This window comes from Pholcus phalangioides, unplaced genomic scaffold, assembly GCF_987345545.1.
Source record: "Pholcus phalangioides strain wild (caught in Gottingen) unplaced genomic scaffold, Ppha-v1.0 ptg000011l_1, whole genome shotgun sequence".
Classification (NCBI taxonomy): domain Eukaryota; kingdom Metazoa; phylum Arthropoda; class Arachnida; order Araneae; family Pholcidae; genus Pholcus; species Pholcus phalangioides.
Genome location: NW_028301604.1, coordinates 50439979 through 50449112, shown reverse-complemented (window position 1 = coordinate 50449112; position 9134 = coordinate 50439979).

Below are 9134 nucleotides of genomic sequence, written 5' to 3'. Positions count from 1 at the left end.
CAAAACTCACGAAAGCGAGCCTTTATGCAACCATCATATTCATATAACACCACATATATTTCCAATACAATGTATTCAACAATAAAGCTGTGGCATGGGGATTTAACCTTTAAATTTCAGAAAAATCATTAACAACATCAGGAAATAATGAATTTTATTTGACCACTTTATAGCAAACAAGTTACTGATATAAACATGAATGATAATATACGGTGGGTTTAAGTGCTGTAGTGGTGGGTTGGTAAGATACGGAGTTAGAGATGGGAAGAGTTAAAGGTACATGGGTTCAAATCCACCCACCTCCAAATAATTGTACTCTTTTGCCACTGTGGTGGTCGAGTGGTTATAGTGCCGGACTCGTGATGCGAGGATTCGGGTTCGAACCCCACAGTGGTGGTCGGCTGAAGTTGGTTTTCTGTGGTTCCCAACTTCAAGGCGCAAATGCGAGCCGATCTCCCCGTTAAAAAGTCTCGCCACAGAGAGCAACAGTCCTACAACGGTAAATCATTCAACCATAACACTTCACTCATAGTTAGTAAAACTGGGGGCAGATGACAAGCATTACACAGAAACAAACTTTACGTCAGGTTGCACTACACGTACACGCACATTCCCGCATGTACCGATTCGTTGGGGGGTTCCGCGCGGGGGGTGCATGTGTGGTGTAGCAGTAGTAGGTAGGGGCTCGGGGATCCATCATGTGCTTAAGTCAGCCACCTCGTTGGGCAATTTGCCTGTTGTGGCGTTGTATTTGTATTTGTATTCTTTTCTCTTCTTTTCGGATCCAACAGCAATTCATCTGGAAAAAAAATAAAATACATATAAATATATTTAAAGTCAACACTTTGGATGAGCTACAAAAAAGCCCAAAAAGTATAAATGAAAGTTAGAACTACAATTATGGCAGGAAATAGTGCATGCATGAATATTAAATATCCATAATTATTCATTTGAGACCCTCATGATAGGCCACTAATGAACTAATCTTTGAAAGTTCTAAACAAATGTGTAACTATATTCCAAGAAATATTCATGAATACAATATACTTATAGATTCCTTTTAACATATATGTACTTGTATGTAGCCAATGTCCAAGCAACAAAGTTCTCTTTTATCCCCCACCCTTAAAGTGAACAAATAAGAAATGGGTAAAAGAACAAACACAAGCTTTTCTTAAGCATATGAAGACTGACGGTTCCAACAAATCAAAGGCATACTTTTTTATGATACTGCAAGTTAATTCATTCTGTGTGCTTATACATATAAAAAACTACTTCAGAAATTTTACCATTACATATCTGACAATTTAAAATTAAAACAGTAATAAATCTATTGCAGGTGACAATGAAAAAGATGTTCAGATAAAATTTCACACTTAGCTTTAAAATCTTTGAAACTTTTCTCCTATATCTTGTAACTCGGAGTCTACGTGTTTGGATGCTGCGAGTGTTCAATCACATTCTTTTTGTTTACTCGCTGTCTGGGCAGAGGCGGATTTATGGTTGTTTTTGAAAAGTTTGAGACCCTTCTCCCACAATAATTTTCTTTGCAACTCTATTTTCCGCCACCTCAAACTTATCACCCTGGGCTATAGCCCCATGTAAATACGGCACTTCCTAGGATTTTTCAGATCTAGCAACAATTCCTTGTAGGAATCCACAGTGTTCATAAGTGTTTCAATAATAAGCAAAGCAGGAGCAGCTGAAATAGGGATGGGAGGAATAGTAATTTGACTGAATACTGAATATTCGGCTAATTTTTTGGTTTATTACCAAATATTTGGTGGCTGAATATCAATTTCCTTAAAATTCATAATTATAAGTGAAATTGGTATTTCTAATTGAAAATAAAATTATTGGTAATTTTAAATGATTGATATTGAATTTTAATTATGGTATTGATTAATTATGCAATGTATTAGTTAAATAAATATTAAAAAACTGGTAATTCAGAAATTTTTATTTCCATGATACTGACAAGTAAATGTAACGATATATTGTATTTTAATATTGTTTTCATAATTTTATTTCACCACTTATCACAATTTTACATTTAATTAAGGAAATGTCAACCACTATGTACTCTCAACTAGTAATGCATCATAAAATTTACGACTTATTTTCACTTCTTTAGATGTTCTTTGCCCCTACTGCCTCTTCACACATTAAGCTCTCCCGAGCTTAATATTCAGCCAAATACAGGGTGATTATAAAAAAACTATCCCGACATATGGGCCCCTAACTATCATACCATTCACAGAAACTGAATGAAATTTTGGCATAAGGTATTTTGATGTATGCGCTCAAGAATGATATGGGAAACAACAGTGTCACTCTAACAGTTACGGTTACAGTGAGAAAATTTCGAAAATATCAAATGGCAACACCAAGTTTTTTGTATTGGAATTGTGAAAAACCCTAAATAGCGTTCGAACGGCAACTGTAGCATGAAAATCACCGGCGGTAGATAGGCTAAAAGTGAGGACAACCAACAAGGACAGAGAAGCAGCATAAAATAAAGCATTTTATTGTGTTTCACAAATTTTCCACATGACCTTGTGGAGGACTAATCAGGCTGGGATCTCAGCCGAAGAAACGGTGTGACGAATGAAACGAACATTAATGCTCTGGTGCACGGCAAAGTCCTTTTTACTTTTTCCTTGCCTAGCTCCGGGGATTTTCGTGCTACAGGTGCCATTCCAACGCTATTTAGTGTTTTTCAGTATGGAGATCGCATTCCAATACAAAAAACTTGGTGTTGCCATTTGATATTTTCGAAATTTTCTCACTGTAACCGTAACTGTTAGAGTGACACTGTTGTTTTCCATATCATTCTTGAGCGCATACCTCAAAATACCTTATGCCAAAATTTCATTCAGTTTCTGTGAATGGTATGATAGTTAGGGGCCCATATGTCGGGATAGGTTTTTTATAATCACCCCGTACTTAAGTATTATTCGGCTAAGTCAAATACTAAATAGCAGCAGAAAATTGGTCCCATCTCTACTGTGAAACACACAAATAGGTACAATGACCAACTCATCCTTAGCATCTCGAAACAATCAAATATGACAGACTAGGTTAGAGTAACAAGATTTGAACGATCGCGAGTTCGATACCCGGTTCGTCCTTGTCAGAAAACTTTCCCGACACAGGGGTACAACAGAAACGGCGACATGACCGCAACAAAAAATTTCTATCGTAAGGAGTCCCTACATTGAGGGGTATAAAAAAAAAAGCCTGCCATTCGCAGTGGCGGATTACCGCACAGGCGCATGAGGCGCGCGCCTGGGGCCTCGGCAGAGCGGGGGGCCTCCAAATAGTTGTGTGCTTCATCCTACATATGAATTTACATGCGCATCAACAAATCTCTTGAACTAAGTACAGTATCTGCTCTCCCTTTTTTTTTTAACCGCAATTTTTTTTTTATGTATACTCTACGTATAAAGGGAAGAAAAACGGGAACTGAAAGAAAAGAACAATTTACAAGACGCAGCTCTCAAGGGCCAGTTCTTCCCCGACAAAGAAAGAAAAGACATTGTAAAGCGATCATTCAGGGAGGGTCATTTTCAAACAGTATTTCCCTAAGGGCACAAGCAGGAGGAGGGGTGAGAACAGCAGGTCCTAATGTCTGTCCGAAATGAAAATTGGAGTGAAGGCATAAACAGATGTCTCATTCCACAGTATTAAATGCTTTTATGGGCGCCGATAATACGACAGCTTTGGTGTAAACTTTTGTATACAGTATAATGGATGACAAGATGGCTATCGGCAAGCGGCGACATCGACAGGAAGAGACACTCGTACTAATTAAAATGAATGTAGTAGAGCTCTTATTATTGTGATTTTGTCTCCCACTTGTTTGCATGAAATACTATAAGCTGGTTCAAACAACATATACATTTGCAATCTATGACTGGAACCATACCACCATATGACAAAAAAAAAGTGGGGTTTGAAATGAATGCTGAATGACATGCATTCTGAATCACGTGATTTTTCTGTTTCTCTTTTAACACTCCCTCCCCGGCTGAAAAAAATCAAGGGGGTTTCTTTTCCTTCTTTCTAAAAAAAAAGCTACATTTTTGGATTGGTCAAGGAGGCTTGGGTAGACAACATCTTTGTGTCAGACCGAAAAGTGTTTATTGTTAATGTAATTGTAATGTGTGTTATTGTAATGAAAAAAATTTTCATGCCGATCCTCAAGATTTACTTTAGGATTTAGATTGCAGAATCTCCAAAAATAACGGTAAGCAAAACTAAAAATATATAAATTATCTGATAAATTTTTATTTGAGCATTTCAATTCAACTACAGTAGTCTCTCGAGAATTCGGTCGTGCTCTAATCCGACAAACCAGTCGCGGCCCAGGCTCTGTCCCTCCAGGGATATAAGCCTTTTACCCTTGCGGGCTGGGTCGTGCTCTAATCCAGCACGTCCAGTAGTCCAGGATATTTAGGTGGTGTGGTGTCACTTTTCTCCTGATGCCCTAACCCCTTAACACGTTCTAATATTTCTTAATTGCTGATCAAGTCCTGACTATGTCTTTGCACGAAATTTCATATATTATTTCAATGGGTTTCTTCAAAGTTAATCCAGCAATTTCGGTAAAATCTGGTACACCGTGGTCTAATACGTACCGGATTAGCGAGAGTCTACTGCAGGGGTCTTCAACCTTTGAGGCATAGCAGGCCATATTGAAACATTTTATAAAGTACGCGGGCCACAACGTTATACTGTGGCATTTTTCGTTATTAAACGAAACGGGGGGGGGGGGCATAATATAGAAGATTTTTATTCACTCTGAATACAAATAATACAAAGGCAAAGGCCACAACAGGCAGAGTGCCCAACGAGGTGGCTGAAAGAGAAAATAATAATAATTAATATAATAATAGTAAAAATAAAATAGAATAAACAAATAAAAAATAATAATTTCTAAATTTTTTTTATAACGTCTTTCAATGAGTCTGGTATTATTTTTCAATTAAAAATTTTCATCAATTTTTAAATAATTAAAATTCTGAAATTGTTTTTAAAAGTGATTCTGATATTATTTCTTTCATTAAATATAGATTTTTATTAATTCTGAAATTATTTCTTCAACCAATTCCAATTTCCTTTCATAATTTCAATGTAAAGTAGCCATTTTCTGAAAACGTTCGGTGGGCCCAAATAGCTCCGAGCATTGACGTACGCAAGGAAGGGATTTTGAGGTTCTGACCCCCCCCCCCCCCTCTTCGTTCGGAGGGGAAAAATGATGTGAAAACCCCTCCCTTGAGAAAATCTTGTGTGAACCTATGGCTCCGAGGGTCACATTTGGATCACGAGCTATATAAGTTGAAGACCCCTTTTTGCATTTAGAATGATTATTATTCATTTTTTTCAGTTAATTTTTCCTGTTTTGTTGTAAAATATGATTATTAGGTTTGCAATGTGTGAAATTATAACATAGTTTGAATTAATTAGGATTTTTCATTGATTTCCTTGTTGCATTAATTACAACCGTATAAGAAGTACAGTGGAACCTCGCTACAACGATACTCGATATTACAATAAATCCATCTAGCCCTCTACCACGATATTACTCCAAATCTTGTTTCGAATTGCCTATAGTCCATTGTTACAATTCTCTCGATACAACGATATCCTCTACTACAGTGGTTTGGTTCTTAACCTATGAATAAAATAAATACTGATATGTATAAATTAATAATTGACGGACTGCAGTCTACATTTCCCAATGTAGAAACAATTTTGAGAATCTTTTTGACAATGCCTATCTGCAATGCAAGCGGTGAACGTTCATTCTCCGTACTTAAGCGAGTTAAGAATTATATACGTAATTCATTAAGTCAATTACGTTTGAGCAATTTGGCTCTTATGTTTATAGAAAATGATGTTGTACAATTGTTAGATTATGAATCTCTTATTGATAAGTTCGCGAGAATGAAGGCAAGAAAAGTTCCACTTTAAACGAACTGTTCAATCCGTTGAAATTGTCCATCTTTATAATAATAATAATAACGTGATCCTCACGTATTCCCAAGGGATCAGCATGTCCAGGGAATTTGTTAGTGGTAATATTAATTATAATCATATTATTAATCAGTAATATTAAATTACTAAAACTATGACGGATCTCCATTTTTGCCGTGTGGCTGAAGGCACCAGGACGGACATCTTAGATTACTAAAAATAGGATGCAGAATTTTACTGTGATTTTTTTTTTTTTTTTAATGGGAGTGTGATTATTTTTCATCTAGTACCAGAGAATATCATTATATTTCCTTATCTTATTTTTGTGTTTATGGTTTTGGTGATGCAAAAATAAAAAAAAAAGTTATGATTTTCATAATATTGTTCATTTTAGTGAACCATCTCGTTCTTATTAGGGCCAAAAGGGTGCAGTGGTGGATAAACGCAAATTTGTGGATGGGGGCGGTGGTTGTGACCATGTGTTCAATTTTTCCAGGACGGTTCTGATTTTTTTTGGAAAAAATTCTGAATTTTCCCCCTTTTTTAAGCAAATTTATTTTCTTGGTTTGTTATTCAGTCAAAAACGTAGAAAACATTTTTTTCCCATTTAATTTTTCTACTCTCGGGGGGGGGGGGTGGTGGTGGTGACAGCCCCTACCTTTAATCCGCCCCTGATAGGGGGGCCTTCAGATCAGGTTGCGCCTGGGGCCTCCCAAAATCATGATCCGCCACTGGCCATTCGGAATCGGCAATAAATTGTAGGTCCGGGGGGGAGGTTCTAATTAGCCCTCGTGTGCAGAAAATGACCGTAGTGCGACAAAAATGATCAAATGAGATTTGGATGAAGACGATTTCTGATGATATTGTTCAAGTGCCACTATAAAATCACTAGAGAACAAATCATTCAGTGTATGAATGCTATGTAGCGTATGTCTAGATTTTGCAGTCATATTAACCCCCTTCCTTCTCGCGTCCGTCAAAATGACGGGCTGAGGTTTCGTCCTCTATTTCTCATGCCCGTGATATTTCTGGGCAGGAGTGTTCAAAGTAACGCACCGAAAATATTAAAAACAATCCGTTTCTTATACCCGGAAAAAATTTTATTTCTTATTTTACGTACCGGATGGCAGTACCAGACTAATGTTATCTACTGTCCATACAAATGATATGGTAAATGTACAGTGCCATAGCAAAGTTTAGAAAAACCTACAGTTGTAACAGATTACAACAAAAATATGGGAGCACGGAGCAGTAGATATTGTAGACCAATATGTTGGGGATTACTTTATTACTCGAAAAAGGGGAAAGAAATACTATAAGAAATTATTTTTTCATCTGTAGATCAAACTATTTTGAATTCCTATCTTATTTACAAAAAACAAGATGGGGGAAAAATCCCATTTGATGTTTCGTTTGTCTTTAGTAGATGAACTTATTGAAAAGTATCGCGCGCGGTCATCAGACACCATTCCAAAAAGAGGCCAGCCAAGCTTGGAGGATAACTCTAACCGTTTGATTGAAAGGCATTTTCTTAAACAAATACCTCCATCTGATAAGAAAAGGTAACTATCAAGAGAATGCAAAGTTTGTTGCTCGAGAAGAGATGTAGGAAGGAAACTTGGTACTACTGTCCAGATTGTGACGTTGGACTTTGCATCTCATGCTCTGAAATTAATCGTACAAGAAAAAATTATGGAAATTTATTTGTATTATGTATAAGTTTCATAAAATTTTCTTTTAATGTTTAAAACACATATTTTTTATTTTTTCCTACTTACTGGAAAGCCAACATTCAGTCACAATAACCCTGATTGTTGGTTTTTCCTGAAAATTTAACTTTTTTTGATTTCAAGCTAAAAGAAATTCCAAAAATTAAAAATGAATACATATATTTATACAATATATGAATATTTATGAATACATATATTGTTGATACACTTATTTTTATACAATTTTCTTGAAAAAAAAAATAGGCACTGTTATTACAGTTTTCTTGAAAATTATGCGATCGTTAAGGGATTAAATTTGATTCTCATAGCAATCTCAGAGATGTTTGTTGAGCAAGGTTAGATCAAAAAGTCAAACTAAATTACTCTCAAATATGAGGAACTTCTTACGAGCTCACACAATGTGTTACTGCAGAATTGCTAGAGCACCAATCATTCATTGAGTGCAGTAGGAATCCACAATTTACATTAGTGTGTAAATGATATGCAAGGCAGGGCCATCTCTAACCCTAAAAATGCAGTCATCAGTGAATATCTATATTGTAGAGTCATGTTAAATTTGACTCTCAAAGCAATTTGAGAAATGTTTGTTTTGTTGAGCAAAATTACATCAAAGAGCAGGGCTGGACTTAGGCAGGTGGGAAAGGTGTGGTCGCATCGGGCCGTTAAAAAGAAGGGGCTGCAATTCGCAATAAAATGAAATTGTTCTTCGTCTCGGTAAATAGTAATTTGTTTTCAAATTTCATTTTTTTTTTTTTTTTTTTTTGTAAACTTCTAATATTGCTTGAAAAATTCAATAAATTTGGGTTTGGATCCCATATTGTTCAGGAAAATGAGGGAATAGCTTAAGGTAAAAAGTAGGGTCTTTTTCTCACGAGAACGATTTTTATGACCATGTTAGAGGAAATGGAAACGTGTAGGCAGGGTCGTATCGGCATTCAATAAAATAAGCAGGTGCGTAGGGTTCAGGAGAAAAGGTATCACCACAAAAATATACTGGAGTTCGAATTAAAATTTCACAGAATTCTCGTCATTTTTTCCCGGAAACGTTTCCCTTTCGCTCTCGTGAAAAAGGATCTGTTGAGGGGCGGTATAAAATATTACAATTTCATAGAATTGAAATTTCACAGAATTTTCTTCATTTTTTCACGGAAACGTTTCCCTTTCGCTCTCGTGAAAAAGGATCTGTTGAGGTTCGTAATTTTTTCCGAAAACATGCATTGGCCAGCGACGACTTCCATTCTTATTGGTGTATAATCGCACCATTTGATCCACGATGTCGACTCCATATTTAATTTCGTTATTGTAGGCAACTGTTTCTGGGGTCTTTTTCACGTTTTCGTTGATAGTTACATCAGTATGAAGGGAACTCAGAACTAGAACATTTTTAATCTTTTTTCTCTGATAAGATGTCAGCGTGATATCAGT